Source organism: Lygodium microphyllum, chromosome 3, assembly GCF_053477565.2.
Source record: "Lygodium microphyllum isolate KBCC chromosome 3, Lygodium_microphyllum_v1.1.10, whole genome shotgun sequence".
NCBI classification, from domain to species: Eukaryota; Viridiplantae; Streptophyta; class Polypodiopsida; order Schizaeales; family Lygodiaceae; genus Lygodium; species Lygodium microphyllum.
Window position 1 is genome coordinate 87,812,999 of NC_141137.1, and position 25,397 is coordinate 87,838,395.

General features: G+C 41.3%; 2 pseudogenes; both read right to left on the reverse strand.

Annotated features, from left to right (window-relative positions):
* Nucleotides 1-7,357: 7,357 nt before the first annotated feature.
* On the reverse strand, nucleotides 7,358-7,991 carry LOC148038596 (uncharacterized; annotated as a pseudogene).
* Nucleotides 7,992-16,002: 8,011 nt separating this feature from the next.
* LOC148038597 (uncharacterized) lies at nucleotides 16,003-16,636 on the reverse strand (annotated as a pseudogene).
* Between the last annotated feature and the right edge of the window lie 8,761 nt (nucleotides 16,637-25,397).

Genomic DNA, 25,397 nt, shown 5'->3' on the forward strand with positions numbered 1-25,397 from the left:
TCACATACCTTATGCATTTTTGCAACCTTGAATTTCGGCAAACCTGCAACAATATTTTGGGCCTGCATTGATTTAAGTCGCTGTACATTAACATGACCAATGCGTTTATGCCAGATATCAATATCTGTAACTACACCGGTCCCATGTGCAAACATTGCTGCACTCAATTCAGACATGTCTGCATCCAATGTAAACATTCTGCCCTTCTTCTTTCCTTTTGCTATCAAGCGACCTTTATTTTTCATATCCTCAACAAAGCATCCATGAGGATTAAATCTGACCTGCAAGCCCTGTTCAACCATTTGACCAACAGAAACCAGATTCTTGGTGATATTCGGGACATGAAATACATCGGACAGGTATTTCTTTTTCCCATCCTGCATAGACAAGGGAATTTTTCCAATCTGCACAATAGGATGTGCAGTATCATCACCAGTCTCCACAAATCCTGGTTTTTCCATTTTCCTTGCATCCTCCATCCATTCTGCATGACCTGTCATGTGGTTTGATGCACCTGAGTCAACATACCATACATCATTGCTTTCTTCTGCACTTGTCACAGAATTGTTCATGTGGTGCACCATAAACAAGTGCTCATTTCTGTCATCACCCTGTCTACTAGAAGATGCATAATTCCCTTGTTGCAGTTTTCCATTCATGATGTCATTCTGCTTTTTATAGCAGTCTTTAGCCATATGACCCATTTTACCACAGTAGTAGCATTCAACATTACTGTTTGCATTTTGGCCTCTTTGCCATCCACCACGACCTCTTTGGCTCCCCCTGCCTCTAGAGTTACCACGTCCTCCTCCATAGGACTGGTTTTCTTGAGTCTGTTGCATATTCTGATTTCTGCCACGGCCTCCAAATCGGCCTCCTCTACCTCTGCCTCTACCTCTTCCAGCATTTGAGTAGAAGACAGCTTCTTTTGAAGTTCCTCCTGAAGAAGATGCACCACCATTTCTCTGTTCCTCAGAAATTAGAAGAGCAATCAACTCCTCAAAATCAGGAAATCTTTCACGAATTGAAATGGATGTCCGAAACTGTGCATAATCCTTTCCTAGACCATTCAAGGTCACAGAAACTAAATCATCATCTTCCACTGGCGACCCAATGAAAGCAAGTGCATCTGCAATCTTCTTCACCTTCATGTGGTAGTCATTGATACTCATATTTTCTCTTTGCACATTATGCAACTCTTGCTTGAGCTGCATTTTCCTGGCTTGTGTATTTGTGCTATACATCTTTGACAGAGTATCCCATGCCTCCTTTGGCGTACTTGCATCTTGAATATGCACAATCATAGAGTCTGAAATGCTGATTGACAGCCAGTACATAACTTTCCTGGCTCTCTCATGCCATGCTTTGAATGCCTGCATTTGCTGTTGATTGGGAACATCAGGAAGAACTGGTTCTTCTTCATTTCCTGCAACAAATTCCCAATATCCTTTTCCCATAAGGAAATTCGTCATTCTAAACTTCCATGCCTGGAAGTTGTTCTTGTCAAGCTTTTCAGTTACAATCTGTGAAAGAGAGTCAGACGCCATTACAGAACACTGCAAAAAATTCTGTCACTACAAAAACTCAGCTTCACCCTCACAAGGGCAAATCTGCAAAACTGGCGAAAGTGGTATTTGACCACACAGTCACTTCGTAGTGACGATTTTGCATAAACAGGAACCAAGGATAATTCTGAAACTCCCAATGTCTCTGCGCACAAGCATACGATGCAATTTCCACAGTAACTTTTCACCGACCTGTAGAACAGTGGCTGCACAGCATAAAACTGAGCCTTTTCCTGAGTGCGTGCAGAAAACTTCCGTCTGCAAAACAGGCCCCGAAATGGCCTCAAATAAAAAAAACAAGGTCGCCAAGGGCTAAAGCCCTTTCCCGCAGCATATACTGCCCTCTTGCTTCACCGCGAAGGGCGTCTCAACCTGAGACAATGCACTCTTGCAATTTCCAGCTGTGCTACCTGCAGAGATCTGCTCCCAAAACAGAAAATGAAAGCAACACTGCTCCTCTTACCAGACCACCGCGAGCTTGGCTTGCTTTCTTGAGCTCCTTACCACGAACAAGGCTCTGATACCATGTCAAGATTGTGGGAGAGAAGGAAGGAGTCTCGCTTGAAGCTTTCTTGCTTGCACAAGGGTGGAGGCTGAAAACAGTTTTCCTCTTCTTAGTTGTGTAAGCCAAAAGAACTCAAGTACAAAGAAATAGAAGAACCCTCTATATGGGTCTCAAACCAAACTCAACTAACTAAGGTGGCATACTAACTGAGCCACGAACTAGAGTAGATAAGGATAGCTATCATGTAGCTATTATTCAGGGGCAGTGTACCAACCGCATCTGCAACTGACAAGTCGGTGACATAAATACACAACGGTCACCCTGGCGTATCACGAGTGGAGCTCGATATCTCAACACTTCCTCCTCCTCCATATTTCTTAACTCTTTTTTTAATTTACAACCACTCTTCTTGCCCCTCTGGTAGTCCCCTAAGTTAATTTTCTATTCTAAATCATCTAGGTTTTGGTAGAAAGATCTTCTTTTCTCTTTTATACTGGCCACTCTATCCTTTTTAGCTTGTCTTAGTGGATCATGAGAGTCACTGATTGCCCTAGTGAGCTAGGTGGGAGGTAAGTCTAAATGCCTCTTTCCAGTTACATTGAATGCCCTGCCTAACCTGATTCAGTTTAAACAGTCTTGGGTCTGTATGGAACCACCCTGCCCTAATTACATTCAGATTATTGGATAGTAAGGTCACCATAGGGTAGTGATTTGAGAAAACAAGATCCTTTGCTGACCTACAACTTACATTTACAAATGAAGAAAGCAAACCTACAGAAATGTAGACTCGGTCCAATCTAGCTTTCCTTATAGCTTGCCCTTTCTAGTTACCGGACCAGGTAAAGCCAACATCTGTGCTGATGTCTACCAGTCTACGGAATGTTTTGCAATCTTCCCAAGCCTTTTTTTCTTATCTAGTAACCACCAGGCCTTTCTACATGTACCTGTTAGCTACATCTTCCACCATGTTAAAATCACCTAGGACTATTAGAGGACGATGTGTCATCATTAGAGATCTCCATATTGCAATCGTTTCATGAGCATTATAGGATGCATAAATTGATGTGATCAGAAATTTTTCTTCATCATTGACAAATAATGAGATCCACCTGTTATTAGGGGGTCAATTTCAACTTTTGTCACCAGATCATTTAATTTCCCATTAATTCCTATTGTTGTTCTATTACTTCTCTGAGTGTGGTTAGTAACATGCCAAAAAAAGTCATTTCTATTTATTCGGAGATTTCTCTTCAAGTTAACACTTGTCATTTTGATTTTCTACAAACATATTACATCTAATGAGGAGTGGTTATCCCTTAACCATTTCTTGATAACTCTTGCCCTATTCTAATCAGTGAGACCTTTACAATTAAGTGAAATAAGCTTAATTTATTTAATCATAAATACCATTTTTTGTTTTTGCCATTCTTGGCTATTTCTTTTCCTTTAGCGAATGGATTGCTTACACTGTCCCCTACCTTGGAAAAACGTCTTTTGGATGTCTTCTGATTTTTTTCATCACCTATTTTAGGGCTTTCAAATAATTTGGGAGAGGAGATGTCTCCTTCAAAATTCTCCTCTACATCCTCGATGTTGACATCGCACTGTGTGTTTAAATCTATGTTATTGGCTTCACCAGAATTATCTATCTCCTTCTGTGTATTCCCTACCAGAACTTCCTCTGCTTCAGAGTCCAAAGACTCAGCTTTCTTGAAGTTCTCATCTGATGACTTAGGGCCAAAATTTTCATCTTGGACATCGATAAGTAAGGCTGCAAATTTATTACTATTCTTTTTCTTGTTAACACTAATGTTAATATTGTTGACATTGGTGTTCTTTTTACCCTTTTATTAGCTATTTTGCAACTATCATCGGGAGATTTATGTTCTTTTTTATTTAAATCAGCCTCCTTAGGTTTCATCTCAAGGAAATATATGATGAAATGACCAAGCTTCATGCATTTGAATCATGCATTAAGTAGGTTCCTGTAAGATAGTGGTTGTTTGGTTAAGACATTCCCTTCAATGTCTGTGATAAGCAGAGAGTACAAGAGTCTATTGTTGATTTCCATTTCAATTAAGACTTGAGGGAACCACCTGGGATTAACTAGATTGGCAAGCCTCTATCCAATAAGTTTACCTAGAGGAGCAACCATGATTTTAACCAAAGGAAATAAATTATGAGGGAGGTCGATGAGTTCCACACACATAGGGACTCTAAAGGCTTATCAGTCCTAGGATTAAAACTAGGGAACCATTTAAACAATGTCAAGGGAGAGCTCTTGATCATCCATTGGCCTATCCCTAAAACTTCGAGCTTATTCGAAGAGGAAGAAGAAAAATTTGTTCTGCATGTAGTTCATTTCCACGACACCCGACAGCCTAATGACTCCAAATTAGATTTTAACCAATTCCTCATTATTTCTGTGGGAGGCCTAAGGCCATGACAGAGACCGACAAGGGCTCTTTTCTCAAAATCTTCATTCCATAATTTCAAGCTAATTTTGTTCAATGCTACAGGAATAACAAATTCTTTCTCACATGCTGACTCTGTCGAAGTCTCTTTGTGCATGCCTTCTGCCTTATTTGGAGAGGCAATCAATGAACAGCCTCCTTGTTCATTGTGGCACTTACTTCTATGAGCCTTTGTGTTTCCATTGGTTTGAGCGTCTTTAGTGAGTTGTGGTGGGCCTAAGAAAACTTTAGGAGCCAATCCAATAGATTGTGAGCCTCCCAACTGTACTTCCCTTGGTCTCCCCCCGTCTGCAAGTCCTCTCCATGGCTCTCCATTTATGGGAATTGCATTCTATCAAATGTTAGAATGGAGATTAGAGTTTTGATACCCAAAGTTAAACAGCGAGTTAAATGATCCTTTAAGTGATTTAGCAAGCCCCATCGATTCATGATGGAAAGACGGCTCCGGTTGTTGTCATGACTGAAGTTGGTACCGTCCCAAATTGAGGGAAATGTGTTGGGAATGTTGCATAATTTGGCTCCATGATGTTGACTTCGGGTGAATGAACCCCTCCCGTGTAGGGGAGAGTACAAACTTCTCCCTCTCCTCCCTTCTCCTTGGTTATTTGCTAGCCAAGAACAAGGAAAAGGGAGGAGAGAGTTAGGTTGCATGTAGCAATGTGAGGGAAGGGACAAAATGGGAAAGTTTCCCATTACACTCCAGTTCCACTCCCATTACACTCGAATTGTTCATTAGGGCCAAAAATGCTTCAAAAACGGCACTTGTAAGAAAGTGATTAAGTTGCTAATTAGTTGAGGTTTAGGAAGAATAAAACCTCTAAATTTGGTTGTCCAGATGTGATTAATGAGAGAATATTTGGTTCATTGAAGAGGTCGGCCATTAATTGCCCTCATCTTTTAATCTGGGTCAAGGGTCACCTTTTCGGCCGTTTTTCTCTTGGAACTCGAGAGATTTTGTATTTTTGAGATTTTTGTACGAAATTCTCATTTGTTTGCTCCCGCGTTTTCTTTCTACACACTATTCTCTTTTGCCATTCTTTTTGTTGCACTTGCTTCCTACCACTGTGAGATTCTTGCTCGGTTCATTTGCTAGAATGTCTAACAATACCTCTTCAAATAACACAAGCGCAAGCACACGTAAATACAAGCTAACTGTTCAGCTAGATCCGATTTACACATCTTGGAGAAGTATACATCATCGAGTATTGATAGATGAGATCGAAGCCAACAGGTAGCGAACACAAAGAATGAAGCATATAGATTTGTGGGTGGACAGAAATATTTATCCCAGGGATTTGTCTACGGGTAAATCACCTCATTTTTTCAATGTCCATAACTATATAAGATATGTTGGAGAATGTTACAATGGGATGCTTGGCTATTGTATGAGGTTATACTCTACATCTTACACATATATAGCTCAAATGCACGAAATGAAAAAAGCACTAGAAACTACACAAACAAATATTTTAGAGTTGACAAGTCAGATTGATGTTTTGAAAAATGTTAACAAGTCATTTCAGGATAAGCTAACACGCTTGAGAGAAACTCCAATAGGATTTAGAGAGAGGAAGAGACCATTAAAAAATATAACCAACTTGTGTGAGAGAGCAAAGAAAAGGAGACTAAATCTTACAAAGAAATATGTCTCCAACATATTAGGCATCAATATCCGAGAGAATGAGGAAAGAATCGAACTTTTGAAGGAAACCATGAATAATGAAGATATTTTGAGGATTCTTAAGTCACCGGAAAATGCGGATTTGAGAGGTCCAACTCTCAAAGAGTTAGTCAAGGACTTAAAAGGCACGGTGAAAGCAAGTGAAATTGTAGAGACATGTGATACTGTGGGTATAAGTCGAAAAGGTTATCGTGCTATCTCTGGATTATGGTTTAAAAATCTTAAACGCAATAGGGTAACTATATTTGGATTGCCCCGAGCCCTTGCAGTTTCGACTGCAAGAATTGCCATGAATCGCAAGATTCCACATGTTTTTGGAGATTACATTCACATCGAAAGGTCTATGTCCTATGGAAAACAAAAAAAAATGCAATTTTTTATTACAATGCTTTTAACAATATATGGTTTGATCTAAAAAAGGTGCAAATTGCAATGGTTCACAAGTATAAAATCACAGTAGAAGAAAGTTATGGTGTTCTAAAGTTTGCCTTGAAGTTGGATGAAGCACAGATTCAAAAGGGACAGAAGATGGAAAGAATTAGCATTTGCCTCATGAACATAGCATTGGACTATAGCAATGGTGAGGGCCAAGCTCCATTGCATAAGATCCAATCTGAGATGGAGATTTGGTGGATTGGTGCAGCCCAAGTACCAATTGAAAATCATCAAACGTTGTCAAAGAGATCGTGCAAGAGCTGCAAAACACGGGGTTCAAGATACATCAAGGAAAGAGGCTAACAAGAAGATCTCAAAATTTGATGCCAAAGATCATATATTGCTTGTCAAGAACATAGCCACAGCTCAAAATTTTGGTTCGAACAAGTACAGCACCAAGTAAAGCCTTGCACGTGGTCGTTCAGCTGTAGTATGCCATGCTTGAAGATGAAAACTCTGTCGAGAGGATTGCTGAGAATGGGAACTGGGTTACTGAAATTTCAGCCTAAACAGAGCCTTTGGGATACTTGCAACATGGAAGTTGGTTGCATCATGTGATAAAAAAAAACTGTGAGCTCTTTCAGATTAGCTATCCAAGGAAAGACCCAGTTCTAGAAGATGAATTACTTTGATCACGAGGAAACTGGTGGATCTCCAGCAACACGAGCATTTCAATAGTTCAAAATCATTGTACCCTTTATAGCAATTTCAGCACCATCACTTGAGCAATTTCAAAAGACAAGCTTTTGCCGAGTGCATCGAGTACAGGACAGGTGGGTCTGCTCAGCAGCACTCGTGCAAGTCCTGTTGAACAATTAAAAAAAACAAACCATTCTTCAACTGTCCAAAGCCTGCTGATTTACCAGTGGCATCAATGCATGAAAGCTCAGGCGGCATGTCATAGTTAGCTTTCACAACTCGCATGTACAACACTGAACCTGCTTGAAGGCTGGGTACATTGCGTCTAGTGCCTCAAATGCAAAGATAGAAAGAGTTCCATAGCTTGGACCTCCAATATCAATGGTAAAGCTCTCTGAACGTCGATCAACAACAAGCCCAATGACAATATCATTTGCACTTGGAATATAACGCTTTTGTGAGCCTTCCACCCAAAGCTTGTTCGGTTTTATGAATTTGAGTCTCCCAGCCTTGGTAGCCACAATCTGATCTTTATCCTGACGGAGGCCCCCTTCCAATCGAAGTGTGGCAAGGCTGAGTTTGGAGAGGTCCAGCACTACGTCTCCGGGTGCCACAATCTGATTGAGGAAAGGAGATGCCTCGAAGGAAACCGTCACTCGCGACTTCACCGCCCCCTTATCATTGGTGATCATGATCTTATTCTTCTGCCCCGTCGTCTTATCCTCAGCGGAGACATTCAGAATGCCGTTGGCATCGATATCGAAGCAGACAGTGATTCATCAGCTCAAAGTGCACTTTTCCCCTCTGAATTCGCCACATTTGACAGCGACTTGCCACCGCAAAATGCAGTTTTGTCCACCACATTTGGCCGCAATGCTTCACCTATAGTCACAGCAGCATCACCGGCATATGACATTTAAACCCCATCACAAGCAGCGATAGCCTGTGCAATTGAGAGCAAGGCTGCAGCCGAGCCTCCGGAAGCGGACCCACGAGTCATGCTCAGTTCTCTGCCTGAGAAAGGGAAGCTTCTCTAAGCTATTATGCAAGCAGGGCCTCTACTACAAACACTCCTCCTGGCCTGATGACCGAGGCCGGCTTCATTGTTTACTTCGTCTCTCTGCCTGTTTGTGCTTTGATCTAGAGTTTGAATTTCATATCTGTGAGATGTTTCATGATACACAGCTCCAGATGACTCTCTATCATTCATAGCGTCCATCCTCATAATCCTCCCATTCTTGTTTTTTTTTTTTCCTCTTTCTGCTGCAGGCCTTCGTAACAGAAAATTGCGCTCTCTCCCTCTTGTTCGTAACTTCCTCCCGCTTTTTCTCTCCTTTCTTCCCCCATTTGAATTCTCTCCCCCAATTAGTCTCCTTTTCCCCTTCCTTTTCTCCTCTATCTTTAGTTTTTCTTTTTCTTGTTCACATGTCAAAATTAGGCAAGCGACCTTCCTCATTCCAGCACTTTTATAAAAGTCTGACATGAGCATAATTTTTGTCAAAGCCTTATTGTGCTAGTAATATGTCACCATGCCTTTTGCATTAATTCTACATTGACATCCAAGCAACCAAGATTATTTGTAAGAGGCATATCTTGCAACAACTCTTCTTCCTCTTTTAAACGTCCTTCTTGTAACATATCTCCAAAACACTTGCACCAAGGCTGTCATTGCACATAGAGCTAGTTCAAATAGCAGCAGGACAAAGATCCTTTGGCATCAGTTTTTCATATTTTTCTAATACATGCACATCATGCATCCAAACAAAATCATGCGCATGCACTAAGGGAATATATACATTGGATGTGGATTATTAAAATTCATCACACAAACAATGAATCACACGCAGAAATTAACACAAATGCACAACAAAAGAAATGGAGGTGTATACGACTCGAATGCGCAACAACACGACATCCACCCCCTCTAAACCTGCGCATCCTCCGGATGTGCCAACTATCCAGGATCATTCAACTCCACAAACAGGTCAAGTCCATCTTCTGATTCTAGTAAACCTGTTTCTCCATCAGCTTCATCATCTATGTCTTCTGTCTCATTAGCTTGTCTTTCTCCTATCTGCTCTTCTTCTGTCAATGCTTCAAGTGCATATTCTTCATCTTCTATTCTCTTGAAAATCTTGACTCGTTTTCCAGCAATAGGCACCCTCAATTTTGTTCCATCTAATTCAGCCAGCTCATAGGTACCATTGTCAAAAACCTTTTTCACTTCATACGGTCCAAACCATCTTTGAACCATTTTTCTCATACTACTATGCTGATTTTCTAGACTAATGTCGTAGACTAGAACCCAATCTCCTTCTTTTATGGCTCTAGGCCTCAAGCGATGCCTTAAATCAAACCTGTCCTTATTTCTGAGACGGGCTGCCTTCAAACGGTCAACGGCTAGCTGCACATCTTCTGTCCTTCTCTCTAGTTGACGAATCCGAAGGGCTAACAGCTCTTCCCTTGATAAATTCTCATGCCACGGAAGAACACTCCAAGTGAGAGCACAAATTTCAGTAGGCATGACAGGTTTTTTCCCATACATCAACTCCACTGGCATGTATCCAGTAGTCACACTATGTGTAGAGCGATCAGCCCACAATGCAAAAGGTAGTAATCTCGGCCAATCTCCAATCCGTCCTCTACAAGCTTTTGCCAATGCTTTAACTATTGGCGGATGTCCTCTTTCACTTTTGCCATTTCCCTCTGGATTATAGGCAGTAGTAAGAGCCAATTTAATTCCAAGCCGTGAGAAGAATTCTCTAGCCTCATCAGCATCTAGCTCTCCACGATCAGCTGTAATCTTGCCTATACACCCATACCTGCAAAATATTTCTTCCAACAAGAATTTACATACTGTAGTGGTGGTCTTCGTCCGCAATGGTCTACCTTCAACATAGTTTGTAAGATCCTCCCTAGCCAAGACAAGATATCTCATCTGCCAAAGTCCCACTGGCAAAGTAACCAAGTCTACCACCCACTTATAATGCATACATAGTGGATAAGTCGGATGCAGCTCATCACGATGTCGCACTAAAGAGTAAAGCTAGCAGTCCCTGCAAGTCTCCACAAAGTGAGAAACATCTTTATACATCCCTTTCCACCAGTATCTTTCTTTGATTTTCTCATAGGTAGCCCACACACCTCTATGTCCTGCCCATGAGCTCTCATGAAACTCTCGCATAATCTGTATTTGCATCGCTACATCACAAACTACTCTCAAGGGAAAGCCTCCTCTCTTTCTTGGATGCTTCCAAAGAAAACCATCTTTTAAGAAATACCCATAAGCCTTCCTTCTGATTTTCTTGAATTCATCATCTGTCCAATCAGCTCTTCAAGTCAATGAACTTAGATATTGTCCAATTTGTAGCCATTCATCAACATAAAGCTCTTCAATAAAGGCTTCAACAGTAGATACATGACAATCATGAATAAGGACAGAAGCAGCAAACTCTGTCTCATCATCTTCTGCAAGCATTGACTCCTCATCCTCATATCTTGCTCTAGAAAGCATGTCAGCAACTAGATTATCTTTCCCTGCTATGTGTCGAAATTCTGGATTCAATGATTTGATATAGGCAATCCACCGAAGCATCGCTATATCTGGAGTCGAGCAACTAGTAATCATGCCAAGCAAAGGCAAACAATCTGTTTCCACAATAACTGAAGCTCCAATAAAATATCCTTTGTCACACTTCAGTGCAGTGACTACTCCCCACAATTCTCTTTTGATCTATGGGTATCTCCTTTGTCGCTCATTAAGAACTTTAGCTCCAAAGCGGATTGCATACCTATTTCCATCAGCATCATCCTGTCCCACAGCCCAACCTATGCCAATAGGGCTAGTATCAACTGTCAACATGATAGGCCGTCCACACTGATAATCCACCTTGCGTAGAGTAGGAGCTGATTGCAACAGCTTCTTGAGCTTACGCATGGCTTTTGAATGCTTCTCATCCCAATGAAATTTCTGCCCCTTTCGAAGCAGCTGATAGAGAACATCTGCAATATGAGCAAAATGAGGAATCCAAATCATGTAAAATACACAAGCTCCCACAAATCTCCGCACCTCTGAAGTAGTCGAGCAATACTCTACAATCCTGTTTATGGCATCCACCTTTGCAGGAGAAGGCTTTCTGCCATAATATCCAACCATATGCCCAACTATGATGACTTCATTAACAACAAAGACAGATTTCAGCCCTGAAAGTGTCAAATTTACCTCCTCTAATCGTGTCAATATTTGTTCACAAGCATTCAAGTGATCAGCCACAAACTGTCTACATCCACGCAAATCAAGACTTTCATTCTTTTCTTCTTCTGCACAACCCTTAATAGGCACATCATCTAGAAAAGGCATGGTATACTGCGGAATATAGTCTCGAAGAACTCTATGCATAGCATTCATCATATGAGCAACCGAGTTTGTAGCACCTTGAGGCAAGGTACACATCCTCACAAGACCAATAGGTGTCCGCATAGTAGTAATATCCCTGCTTTCCAAGGCAAGCTGAAACTGATCATAACCTGAATACAAGTCACCTAGTGAATAGATGGCTCGTCCTGCAAAAGCCTTAGCAAATTCATCCACAACTGGACCTGTTCCCACATTCCTGATTGTCACTTTGTTCACGGGCTGCATATCCTGAATAAATCTCAAAGTACCATTCTTCTTTGGTACAGTAAACCACCTGTTTGAATAGGGTGCAGAAGAGGGTTCCAAAATCCCCATTTTAATCTTCTCATTCAGCAACTCTATCAGCTTTGGCAAGTGTGCTTTAGGCACAGGAATAGGACGTATATTCCATGGTACATGAGGAACAGTGAAGATGACCATAGGTGCAACCAATTCGGGACTAATGCAACCAATTTCATGTGAAAAGAAAGCAAATGCCTTACCATGACGTCCAAGCATCTCTCTAAAACATTCTTTTTCCACTGGAAGCAAAAAATCATCATTTCCAATCTTCAATTCTGCAAGAGTTTCAGCTGTAAACTTATGTCCAATATTTGCAGGATCCCTCAACATAGGCTGCTTCATAGCTTTTTCAATCTGCTCATCACTATCAGAAGGAAGCGGGCCTGCAACCGGCTTAACCTTCTTATCAACTGTTTTATATTTTGTGTCAACCTTGGCATCATTCAAGCACTCTCTCCTTTGCTGCAATTTCTGCAAATTTTCAGCATCTTTCAACTCTGTTGGCTGAAAAATTTCAGCCTTTAGCTCTATGGACTGCATGGGTGCAGCCTGAAACTCTGTATGCAGAAATTTTTCTGCATTCAACTCTGTTGGCTGAATGAATTCAGCCCTCGGCTCAATGGACTGCATAGACGCATCCTGAAACTCTGTATGCATAAATTTTTCTGCATTCAACTCTGTTGGCTGAATGGATTCAGCCCTCTCCAATTCTATTAACTGATCAAGATCAGCCATAAATTCAGTTTGCTGAGTTTTCTCAGCCTCTAACTCTGTTTGCAGCATAAAACCAGAAATTTCCTGAAACATATCCAAGGTTTGCACAGGTATGATCTTTGAACCCTTGCATACATCAGTTTTCAGCATTGCTCTCATCTCAAACAATGTATCTGCATAAGACATCCCTTCATACAATCCATCTACATGCTCTTCTGCTTGCAAAATACCTGCATTCTTCAACTCTTTCTCCTTACGACCAATGTACTGCCTGGCAGCTCTAGGCAAATCTGAAATTTTCTGATAACTCACTGAACTATCTGAAGTAAACCCAACAAAGTTATTGGAGAAAGACTGGCTGCCAGGAGGCGAGATCTCCTCTTTTCTCCGCTCCGTACCACTGGCGTCTCGCAAGACAGCGGTACCTAATGAAAATCCAACTCCTTCGCAGGTAGTGGTGCCTCACGCAAGGAGTCCCTGTTTCTCGGATGATTTACCCCAACAATCATAAACTGAACAGCTCGCATACCATCTTTACTGCGTATCCGCGCATAAGCTGATCCGTTATCCATCACTTTTGTTTCCATTCTTGCTTCTGTAATGAAAGGCTGTCCAAGAATAATCGGATAAGAGCATGAATCCTGAACAAAGCAATGATAATCCTCTTCAACATTACCAATAGAAATTCTGATACTCGGACAAGCAGCATACATATCACCAGAAGTATTATTGGCGGCTCTCATGCGCCAGCCATGCTCTGCATCCATAGGCCACTTGCCACTCTCATAAACACCTCGAGCAATAAGATTAATCTCAGAACCATGATCAACTAAAGCAATCAAGGGAATTTGTTTCTCTCCTATCCTTACCACTGTCTCAGTGGTTGCTCTAGCCCAATGACTTCGTGAAAAATGGTGGCGAGGAATGAGAATAGGGGTTTCATCATCTTCATACTGCGTAGGCTGCACTATTTTCTCCAATTGCGGATTAACAGAAGCATTCTCAACCATCACTGCATCATCATGCTCTTCCCCAAGAGCTCCATGCCACAATCCCTGTAAAGCAGGTCCTTCCATCGCATGTCGTTTCCTCCGCAAAAGATCCTGCATTTGATCCTGTATTTCTCTTCTAGCAATCCCAAGAGCCTCTCCAACAGTAAAAGTGACTTCACTATTCAAAATTCTTTCATGAAAAATCTTACTCATATCCGTTTGCATATCAAGGTCTGACAAGAGCTTGAATCCTGGCTCTTTTCTTGGTTGCCTCTTTTCCTTCTGCTTGTCTCCCATTGGTTGATCAGAACCTGTTTGAGTTGGAGAATTTGACATAGGTGGAGCTGTAACAGGTGGTGAAACAAAGTCACCCCCTCTGGTCTTTTTGGAGGAGCTAGGACCCTCCTCATCTCTTCTTCTCTTTTCCTCAACCATGGCATCTAAACCCTACGTTTTAGCCATATAAGCAAAAATAGAATACTTGTCAACAGGAGAATCCCATCCTGTTTCTCCTCGGATGCTAGAGCCCACACAAGTCATAGTAGAAGTTTGAACTTTCCCTCTTCTCGCTATCTCCAAGGCAGAAGACCACAAAGCAGAGTCTCCATCAGATTTCTGCTCAAGCTGGACTCCAAAAGCTGAAGCATCTCCTCTAACACTCACATAAGCTGATCGCGCAGCCATATCATCAACAAGCTTCTTCATACCTCCCTTACCAAAGTTCGTGTCAAGAGGAGCGCCAGTCTCTGTCAGCCATATCTTCCCATCTTGTCCCCAGAACACTACATTCTTCTTACGTGCTTCCTGAAAAGCATCACAATCTCTGTAGTGTTGGTGCTCTGTACTATCACACCAAATACATCATCGCCCTTTTCTTTGACCAGCTGGAAAAGCAGTCACTGGAGCAGGTGCTACAGCAGGTACTGACATAAGTTGCTCCTTTAATTTACCAACTTCAGCTTTGATTGCTTCAATTGTCAAATCCGGCAAGCCTTTAATAACATCATCTACAGATAAGGGCACTGGAGCAGCAGGAACTGGTGGATTTACAACAGGAGGAGTAGGCTTAGGCAAAGAAGCAGCAGGGGTAGAAGAAGAAGTCTCCAAGGATTTTTCAGGAACTGATCCTGTGTTTCGATGCAATCTGACTCTCCTGCGCTGCTTCTTGACAAGAGCATTCACAGCATCAATGACATGTCTCCACTCAGTCTTTAAACCTGAATCAGTAGCTTGATCTTCCAAAAGATCATCCAACTTTTCCTGTAAATCAGCATCTGCAGCTTGCAAAAATAACTCCACTTTCTGCATCTCCAAAGCTTCCTGTTCAGTCCCATCCAACTGATCATAACGGCTTTCAAACTCTCGCAGAAGAGCGGTAATAGAAAGTCCCTTATTAGGCATAGAAACCCATGCTAAAAAATTCCTGCGATTCATAAGACCTGTATCCTCCAGGAAATATTCATCTTTTAATGCCTTTTTAAATTCAGCCCAACCTGCATGTGCCTCTTGAATTTCTGCAATTCGACCTTCAAGAGCGCGCACCACGATCCGCAAGAAGTAGCGCCTCCAAACATCTTGAGAAACCCCAAAAAACTTCATCTTTTCTTCATACAAATGCAGGTAAGTTGACACTTGCTGGCCATTAAACTGCTTCATCTCCTGTTGGACAGCTTTCAAGGCATCCATAGCATCACTGTCACGTTTAGCATGAGCTTGCTGTTGCATATACATGGTAAATGACTGAAACAGGTTCTTCATGACATTATCATCTGTCATCTCTTCTTGCGAGTCTCCCATCTTGCTGATGACGCAGCACTTTCACGTCGGGTTCACCAGAAATGTCAAAGAGATCGTGCAAGAGCTGCAAAACACGGGGTTCAAGATACAGCAAGGAAAGAGGCTAACAAGAAGATCTCAAAATTTGATGCCAAAGATCATATATTGCTTGTCAAGAACATAGCCACAGCTCAAAATTTTGGTTCGAACAAGTACAGCACCAAGTAAAGCCTTGCACGTGTTCGTTCAGCTGTAGTATGCCATGCTTGAAGATGAAAACTCTGTCGAGAGGATTGCTGAGAATGGGAACTGGGTTACTGAAATTTCAGCCTAAACAGAGCCTTTGGGATACTTGCAACATGGAAGTTGGTTGCATCATGTGATAAAAAAAAACTGTGAGCTCTTTCAGATTAGCTATCCAAGGAAAGACCCAGTTCTAGAAGATGAATTACTTTGATCACGAGGAAACTGGTGGATCTCCAGCAACACGAGCATTTCAATAGTTCAAAATCATTGTACCCTTTATAGCAATTTCAGCACCATCACTTGAGCAATTTCAAAAGACAAGCTTTTGCCGAGTGCATCGAGTACAGGACAGGTGGGTCTGCTCAGCAGCACTCGTGCAAGTCCTGTTGAACAATTAAAAAAAACAAACCATTCTTCAACTGTCCAAAGCCTGCTGATTTACCAGTGGCATCAATGCATGAAAGCTCAGGCGGCATGTCATAGTTAGCTTTCACAACTCGCATGTACAACACTGAACCTGCTTGAAGGCTGGGTACATTGCGTCTAGTGCCTCAAATGCAAAGATAGAAAGAGTTCCATAGCTTGGACCTCCAATATCAATGGTAAAGCTCTCTGAACGTCGATCAACAACAAGCCCGATGACAATATCATTTGCACTTGGAATATAACGCTTTTGTGAGCCTTCCACCCAAAGCTTGTTCGGTTTTATGAATTTGAGTCTCCCAGCCTTGGTAGCCACAATCTGATCTTTATCCTGACGGAGGCCCCCTTCCAATCGAAGTGTGGCAAGGCTGAGTTTGGAGAGGTCCAGCACTACGTCTCCGGGTGCCACAATCTGATTGAGGAAAGGAGATGCCTCGAAGGAAACTGTCACTCGCGACTTCACCGCCCCCTTATCATTGGTGATCATGATCTTATTCTTCTGCCCCGTCGTCTTATCCTCAGCGGAGACATTCAGAATGCCGTTGGCATCGATATCGAAGCAGACAGTGATTCATCAGCTCAAAGTGCACTTTTCCCCTCTGAATTCGCCACATTTGACAGCGACTTGCCACCGCAAAATGCAGTTTTGTCCACCACATTTGGCCGCAATGCTTCACCTATAGTCACAGCAGCATCACCGGCATATGACATCTAAACCCCATCACAAGCAGCGATAGCCTGTGCAATTGAGAGCAAGGCTGCAGCCGAGCCTCCGGAAGCGGACCCACGAGTCATGCTCAGTTCTCTGCCTGAGAAAGGGAAGCTTCTCTAAGCTGTTATGCAAGCAGGGCCTCTGCTACAAACACTCCTCCTGGCCTGATGACCGAGGCCGGCTTCATTGTTTACTTCGTCTCTCTGCCTGTTTGTGCTTTGATCTAGAGTTTGAATTTCATATCTGTGAGATGTTTCATGATACACAGCTCCAGATGACTCTCTGTCATTCATAGCGTCCATCCTCATAATCCTCCCATTCTTGTTTTTTTTTTTCCTCTTTCTGCTGCAGGCCTTCGTAACAGAAAATTGCGCTCTCTCCCTCTTGTTCGTAACTTCCTCCTGCTTTTTCTCTCCTTTCTTCCCCCATTCGAATTCTCTCCCCCAATTAGTCTCATTTTCCCCTTCCTTTTCTCCTCTATCTTTAGTTTTTCTTTTTCTTGTTCACATGTCAAAATTAGGCAAGCGACCTTCCTCATTCCAGCACTTTTATAAAAGTCTGACATGAGCATAATTTTTGTCAAAGCCTTATTGTGCTAGTAATATGTCACCATGCCTTTTGCATTAATTCTACATTGACATCCAAGCAACCAAGATTATTTGTAAGAGGCATATCTTGCAACAACTCTGCTTCCTCTTTTAAACGTCCTTCTTGTAACATATCTCCAAAACACTTGCACCAAGGCTGTCATTGCACATAGAGCTAGTTCAAATAGCAGCAGGACAAAGATCCTTTGGCATCAGTTTTTCATATTTTTCTAATACACACACATCATGCATCCAAACAAAATCATGCGCATGCACTAAGGGAATATATACATTGGATGCGGATTATTAAAATGCATCACACAAACAATGAATCACACGCAGAAATTAACACAAATGCACAACAAAAGAAATGGAGGTGTATACGACTCGGATGCGCAGCAACACGACAACGTTGAAATGGTTGTTCAACCATACAGGTATTCCAAATATCATTAAGTCTCAAAGTGAAGGCAAAATGTTGGTAGTTGATGGGGTTGGTAATTTTAATGTGGAATGGCATATGAGTGTTGATTTAAAAACTATCAAATGTATGCTTGGAATATGTAATGGTGCAAATACAAAATATCCTTGCATTTATTGCATGGAAAGTATTGGATCCAAAGATTGGAGTAGTTTGCGACCAGTAAGAAGAGCCCCAAATAGAGACTCTATAGATTTGAGTAAATTTAAAAACATAGAAGACATCTGAGATCCCATTCTTTCAATCTCTCTTAAGAATGTTCATATTTGTACTTTGCATGCAGAGATTAGAATAATCGATAAGCTTCTCAAGTTGCATCTTGACTACGCATATTCCATTAAGCCATTATCTTTATCAGATGAGTGTATTGATAAATGCGAGGCATTACTATTGAAAATGGGATTTCATGGGGGCCAAGTTCACTTGAGAAAGGATCCAATACTTTCAGGAAAAACAAGAGATATCTTGGCTGATGTCTCTATGGGAGGCTCAAAAGCTAGACGATTCTTAGATAACCATTCAGGAAAGCAAGTGAATGCAACTTGGGAGTGTTGGAGAGAGCTATGTGAGATCACAACAAATGTTACAAGCACGCCAAGGCTTGTGTTTCTTAGAATGGAGGTCTGGATACACCTTGATGTTTTTCTGAAACTCCTCAGGCAACATAAGACAACATATACATATGCGAAAGAGTTCAAAAGATCAATCACAAATCTTGTTCAGGCGATAAAAGAGGCATGGGGACAAAAAGATATCACTTTTTATCTGGTAAAGTAACAATTATTTAATATGGGTTTATTTTGACAGGTTTTTCAATTGGTATAAAATTAGTGTTACTTTGTATTGCAGCATATTCTTCATATTCATGGGCCTTACTTTGTGGAGGAGCATGGCCCCTTAGCAACTTATAGTAACCAAGGCATGGAAAAATCCCACTATCAAGCATGCACAAGTTATTTTCGAAGCACAAGGCATGGGGGAGGAGTTACAAAAAGCAACGCTTTGGAGGAGCTATTCAATTGGTTTTTTCGACGACAACTTCAAAGAATGCAGATAAAAGACGGCAATGACACATGAGCAGTTGCACTTTTATATGTAAGAAAGAATATATACAAAGCTAGCTTTCCAAAACTCTCACATTCTCTTCCTCCTCAAGAATCTTTCCTCTATAACGTAGAAATTTTTTTCTCTTGTAGCCAGTTATAGATTTTACATCAGTTCGGTTTGCAGCCAAGGCGTAGGATGTGAACACCAAAAAGTATCCTGCTCTAAAAGTAGAGTAACCTGGACCGTAGCCAAAAATCCTAATTGCTGCAGTCTTCTCCAAAAACATTACTTTGTGGGCATTATATTGTAATCTTGAGAAACCTAGAAGCCTTGTAAGAGCTTTAATACAAAGTATTGGCCATGCTGCATCCTCTGAGAAACTACTATGAAGTACTAAAAAGGAATCAGGGTCAATCCTAGCCAAGTAGTGGCCGAGTGCAATGTCTTTCAATGTACTACCACCAGCTCTCGATCCTTTGCCATGTCCCAAGAAGTTATCTAAATCAAAAATCTCCAACTGCAAATAAAAACCATACTGAATGAGCGTGAAATGCAAACCTACCAATGTGTAAAAGCAAATTCAAAATTAGCTTACCACTTGGTTTTCATCGTACTCCAATTTAATTGTATTCCATAAATTTATTGATGATGATGTCTCATTGGTGTTAATCAATTCTTTAACGTATTCACACTCCTCTCTTCCAAAATTGGAAATCCCAAGTTGGCTTTGAATGCGATCGAAGTCCTCATCAGTATTACTCAACTCTTTCTCAGCTTCTTTGGCCTTTTCAAAACAAAGAGAGAGGGCCTCACCAGTATCAATAAACTTATCGTCTAGATTTTCTTTATCAAGTTTGAGTATCTCTTCCTTTGATTCATTCTCTGTGTCAATTATCCCATTTGTAGCATCACAAGCCTCTGCAATAATTGCTAGACAATAATCCTCCCTAAGATTGAAAAGTTTTTGAATATCTGACAGTAAAATGCACTCCTTCTCCTTGAAAGGTATAGATGGTAGAGAAGGAATAGTATGGTGAGAACTCTCATCAGTTGCAGGGTTTGTATCTCCTTGGCTCTCCTCAATGATAGTCTCAGCTTTGAACTGAGCAACATCCAACTTCTCAGCAATAGAAGCCTCAAAATCTGCATCTACAAGCTCCTCTGTTTCCCTTTCATTTGCCAGATCATCTAACATGCAAAAGCTAGCAGACTTTGCTCCTTCCAACTGTTGCTTATCAGCTTTCAAAGGATATTTGACAAGGGTGAAAACAATAGCAGCAAATTTTGTCATCATCCTGAAGTTCTTGGAATGAGTGGAGCACAATATGTCTCTTGCATAAAATATGTCCAGAGAGTGGGCACCACACTTCTTAGTAAACACTAATTTTTCATTTCCTATTGACCCAATGGGAACATGGACATATTCATTTGTACCAACTTCAATAGAAGGACCTGCTAGATTTTCAAACTCCAAAAACTCCTCAAAAATATATTTTTTACAATATTTTAAAACACTGTCAAGGTCCCAATCAGGATTAAAGACATTCTTCACAACTCCATAGAAAGAGAGATCTATGCCATTTTGAAGGATAAAATCAAGAAGCCTCTCTGATGGAGTGACATCAGTAAGCTCTGATACTCCAAGACCTCTCATTGCCGACTTTCGCTTCCCTGGAGATGTGCTTGGCATTCTGAAACTGGTGGCAGAGCATGGAGAAGAAACAGAATGCACAGGCTCATCTCATGTTGAAGCCCTTGAGCCTTTTGAAAGCCTTCTTCTTTTCCCAGTTCCTGGAAAAACCTTGGAGCCTAGAAAATCTATGGGTTTAGACATGTTTCCAACTTGTGCTTGATACATCGCGATAAAACTCAAACGCTAGACACGGATCTTTGTACTCGCGCCGTATCGGTAATGCAAACCAGCAACTTTATGCAAAGGGCCACAACCGTAACGACGTGAGAAGGAAGTGCCAAAATCAATGATCACACACCCTCGCACACTATCTGGTAAGGAGGCACGCCGAAGGAAGACTCTGAAGAACAAGAAAGCCCAAAACGACGCAAACAAGCGAAAGCGCAAAAGACGAAAACTCGCTCTCGCGCCGTATCAGGAGAAGTGACAGAGATCCACAAAGAAAATAGAAAAAGCCGTACAGATGAGGGATACCCACTTATATAGGCATGAAATAATGCCACCTCTAGCACTAGCCGTTGGGCTTCGACACGTGGCAATAGCCATTGGGCTTCAACACGTGGCACTAGCCATTGGCCAACACGTGGCAAATACCTGGACCGATCGTTAGTCGACAGGTGGCATATGGAAGATAGGCAGACATGTGGCACAATCAGTGCGAGACACGTGTCTGACATGTCATGGTTGAGGAGGGTACATAAGGGGTTATTTTGCTTACGTGTACACTTTACATTTCTCGCGCTCGCGCCTTCATTGCCAACACAGTGCGATCCTAGTGTTGCGTCTACTGCGTTTCTGTTCTATCGCGTCGTATCGGTTCCGTCCTCGATTTAGAGCGAGTGGTAGCTCTTTGCTGATTTTCTCACTTCGGTGGTCTTCAGTCGATGCGCCGATATGGAGCGAGGGCGTCCTTCTGTAGTCTTCGCAATCTCCAACTCACGCCATATCGGCCTTATTGTCCTCGTCTCTAATACAGAGCAAGGGCATCCTTCCGTTGTCTTCCCAATCTCCATCTCGCGCCATATCGGCATTCTTGTCCTCGTCTCTGATACAGAGTGAGGGCATTTTTTTGTAGTCATCACAATCTCCATCTCACACCATATCGGCATTTTTCTTCTCATCTTCAATACGGCGCAGATGTGACGATTCGTTTGTTCTGTTTGTTCCTTCTCGTGCCGTATTGGGCCTGCTGCATTGTCAAATTTTTGAGAAAGTTCCTATATCACTTTTTGTCTTTCTGGATCTACTATTTTCTCCTCTGTATGGCAAGGACAAAGCAAACTGCAAGAAGAGTGTATGTGGATAAGAAGGACAGTGGGGGTAGAAGAAAGTTAGAATTTGATAAATCTGAGGAGGAGCCCTCTTCAAATATTGCCGAAGCTGAGCCATCAGAGGCCTAGAGCCTTTTGCCACAGAAATCCCCTCTAAACCAGGTGTTGGCCTAACATCTTCCATGGAGTTAAAGCATTTCAGTGCAGTGAATGTTTCTTCTCTTGAAGTTGAAGAAGCAAAGGATGAGACTTGCCCTGCGAAGGATTCATCCCCTCCAATTGCACCTGAGCCTATATCTGCTAAAGCCAGTGAGCCTCCCAAGCCACAAAAGAGAAAGAGGAAGTCCCGGTTCTTCTACATGCAGAGGTATTTCAGTGAGATTAGAAAAGCCCAGAGAGCTACAGAGCACGTGATTCCAAAGGCTGCTTTCATAAGAGTTGTTAAAGAGATCTCTGATAGATTGTCTCAAGTGGCAACTGTCTCTGGTCTAAATAAGAAGTGGCAACTCTCAACCATTCTTGCTCTACAAGAGACTGCAGAAGATTTTGTTATTGATTTCATGAATGATACTTACATTGCTACTATGCATGCTCATAGAATTACCCTTATGAATAAAGATTTCAGCATTATCAAGTAGAATCAGGTATAGGTTCGATAAAGTGTTGAGGCCCTTGCCTTCCAACGATCAAAAAGCCCTTGAGATCCTTAACATTCCCCCGAAATTGTCCAGGAAAGGGAAAAAGCTAAAGGTTGAGGATGTGACTCACCTTTACTCTACAAGGGGTGCCACCCAGCGGGAGTCTATATTGAGTGAAAATTTTCAAGAGGCGTTGGAAACTGAAGACGAAGTTTACAAGAGGAAAGCCGCATCACTTGCTCCCGTCAACAACGAGAGGATGGGTAAAGTGTATGGGCAAATACTTGTAAATGTTTCTACGGAACCTGAGGAGGAATACCTTAGTATATCTCTCGAGGACAAGCCCATGTTGGAGAAAAGGGATGTCCAACTATTTGACTCCGTTGTTTTTTGTTGCATAAGGTAAGGCTTATATTTTTTGTTTTTTTTTTCATAAAGTAAGGCTTATAGATTCAAGTATATTTTATATATAATTTGTATTGATTTTGATCGATTCAAATAGCTTTTGCTATTGACTGTAGGGCATTCGTCTCCTCTCTCACTCTCGATATCCATAGAACCATATATATTGTTGATCCACTTCTCTCTGTGGAACTATTTGCAAGATCTGGGTCTAATATTGCACCATTCTTTCATACTTTCAATAGTGTGACAAATTACCACATCTTTTTCCCTTATGTAGAAAGATATTTTTCTTTTCTGTAGAGGAAAATTTATATTCATTTGCTTTCACCCTTCTACTCACCTCTATTTTGAATTTGCAGAGGGCATTGGAGTCTCATCTATATTAACTGTCTTATTAGAGAAATTATCTTTATGAATTCTCTCAACGGTGTTCATGGCCAAGCACGAATGTATGTTGAAAGAAAATTACTTGCTTTGATCATATTTACAAAAATATTTTGAACTTACAAAGCTTCCTTTTGCAGTGCTGGTAGACTTGTTTCTACATTTTTGGATACTACATATGAGGATCTTGCAGATCCTCAAAAGCCTTATACATTTCTTCTATAAGAAGTTCCATTGCAAAGGGATGCGCATTCTTATGGATGGAGAGTTATATCAAATATTTGCAGAATAGTGGATTCAAAGTTGTTACAAATAGAAGGAGTGAATGTAAGTTAATTTCATTTGATTTTTGTGTAACCCTTATCATGATTTCTTTTCACTAACTTATAACATTTATACTTACAGTGTAGAGACTATCTTGATTCATATGTTTGGTGGATAAGGGAGAGATGCATTGAGCTAATTTTGGACAAGGCAATCACACCATATGATCATGACTCCCCTCTTCCTCCCAAAACTTCAATGGCCAAGGGCACAAGCAAGGGCAAGGGCAAGGGAAGGAGTAAAGGCAATGGTAAGGGCAATGGCAATGGCAAGGGCAAAGGCAAGGGTAATGGGACCACTGCTGCGGAGTCTTAAAAAAAAGGAATACCAATGCTTTCTCCTTTGAAATTTGATCCATCCCCTCTTAAACCCCAAGAAAAGAGAGTACCTGTAAAGGTGAAATTCTTTCAACAATCAAAGAAAGGCCCTGTGAGAAAAAACATCTTTGAAGAAATCGATAAAGAAGCCACAAAGCCAACAAAGGAGAAGGCAGCTGATAAAGAATCAAAAGAGCAAACATAAGCATACACAAGCCTTATTATTTTGTCTTTGTACATTTATGTGACATTTTTGTACCTCATGATGTAATGAACTTTTTCACTTATAAATCGAATGTAATGTACATTTTATTTATATACATTCGAAAGGCAACTTGCTTCATGATAGCTTATGAGTTCCCACTAAAAAATATCTTAAGGACAGTCTATTAAGATAAATTTCTGCAAAGTTTTCATTCTCAAGGCTCAAAACTCACAATTGTGGGAGACAAACAACTCGTACAAGAGAAAGAGCGCTCGACTCTTTTACCAATTATTACGCCATTCACTTTGAACTTATATCTAGGGGATGTATTGTCTAGCAATTCCAAGGTATCCCTCACATCTTTCAGACTCCAATTGGAAGTAACATTCACCTTCTTTACTTCTTCATGCGGCAAAATCTGCACCGCAAGTTTATATGGTGTGCAATCTGTATTGAAATCCAAGGGAACCCAAATACCCAATCTTAGTTTGTATCTCCTGTAATCAAAGCCCAAAGCAAGAGTTTGGCAAGGGATACTGTAAGCCAAAGCCAAGGATTGAGGGCATGCACTGCACCTCAAGATATCACCTTTATGGTCGCACTCTCTAGATTTCCAAAGCGTCCCTATAGTGTTGTCCAAATCCTCTTCCGAAAAGTTTCTACTTAGCCAGGATACCTTCGTTCTTCGTAAATTTGCTGTTTTGAAGCAAGCCACGAAGATATGGAGGGGTGCAAACCATGATAAACGTATTCTTCTTGAGATCCTTCCAGCTGTCATGGACTTTTGAATATCCTAAGATATTTTGAATTTGAAACTCTGCACCGTTACCTTGTCAAGAATCTCCTAGTTTAGAGATGAAAGGCTTGGCAATGGCAAATCTTTGATATTCCCATACCTATCCGCTTTAGAGGGAACCGCATACTGTGCATAATATATAAAAACCTTGCATTCACTAAAAAAAGACACAGTTTGATCGGCATAAATAATGTCTGCCAACACCTTATGAATGGCATGGAAAGTCCCACTTAGGCTTTCCATAGGTTGCCATTCAATACTTGTTGACGAAAAGATATATGCAATGACGAACCGATTGTTAGAACTTGCCTAAATGGAAAAGAATTATATACGTTATTCAACTAATAACTTACAATGTGTTTGTTGGGGAATACGTTCGTTTGGAGGC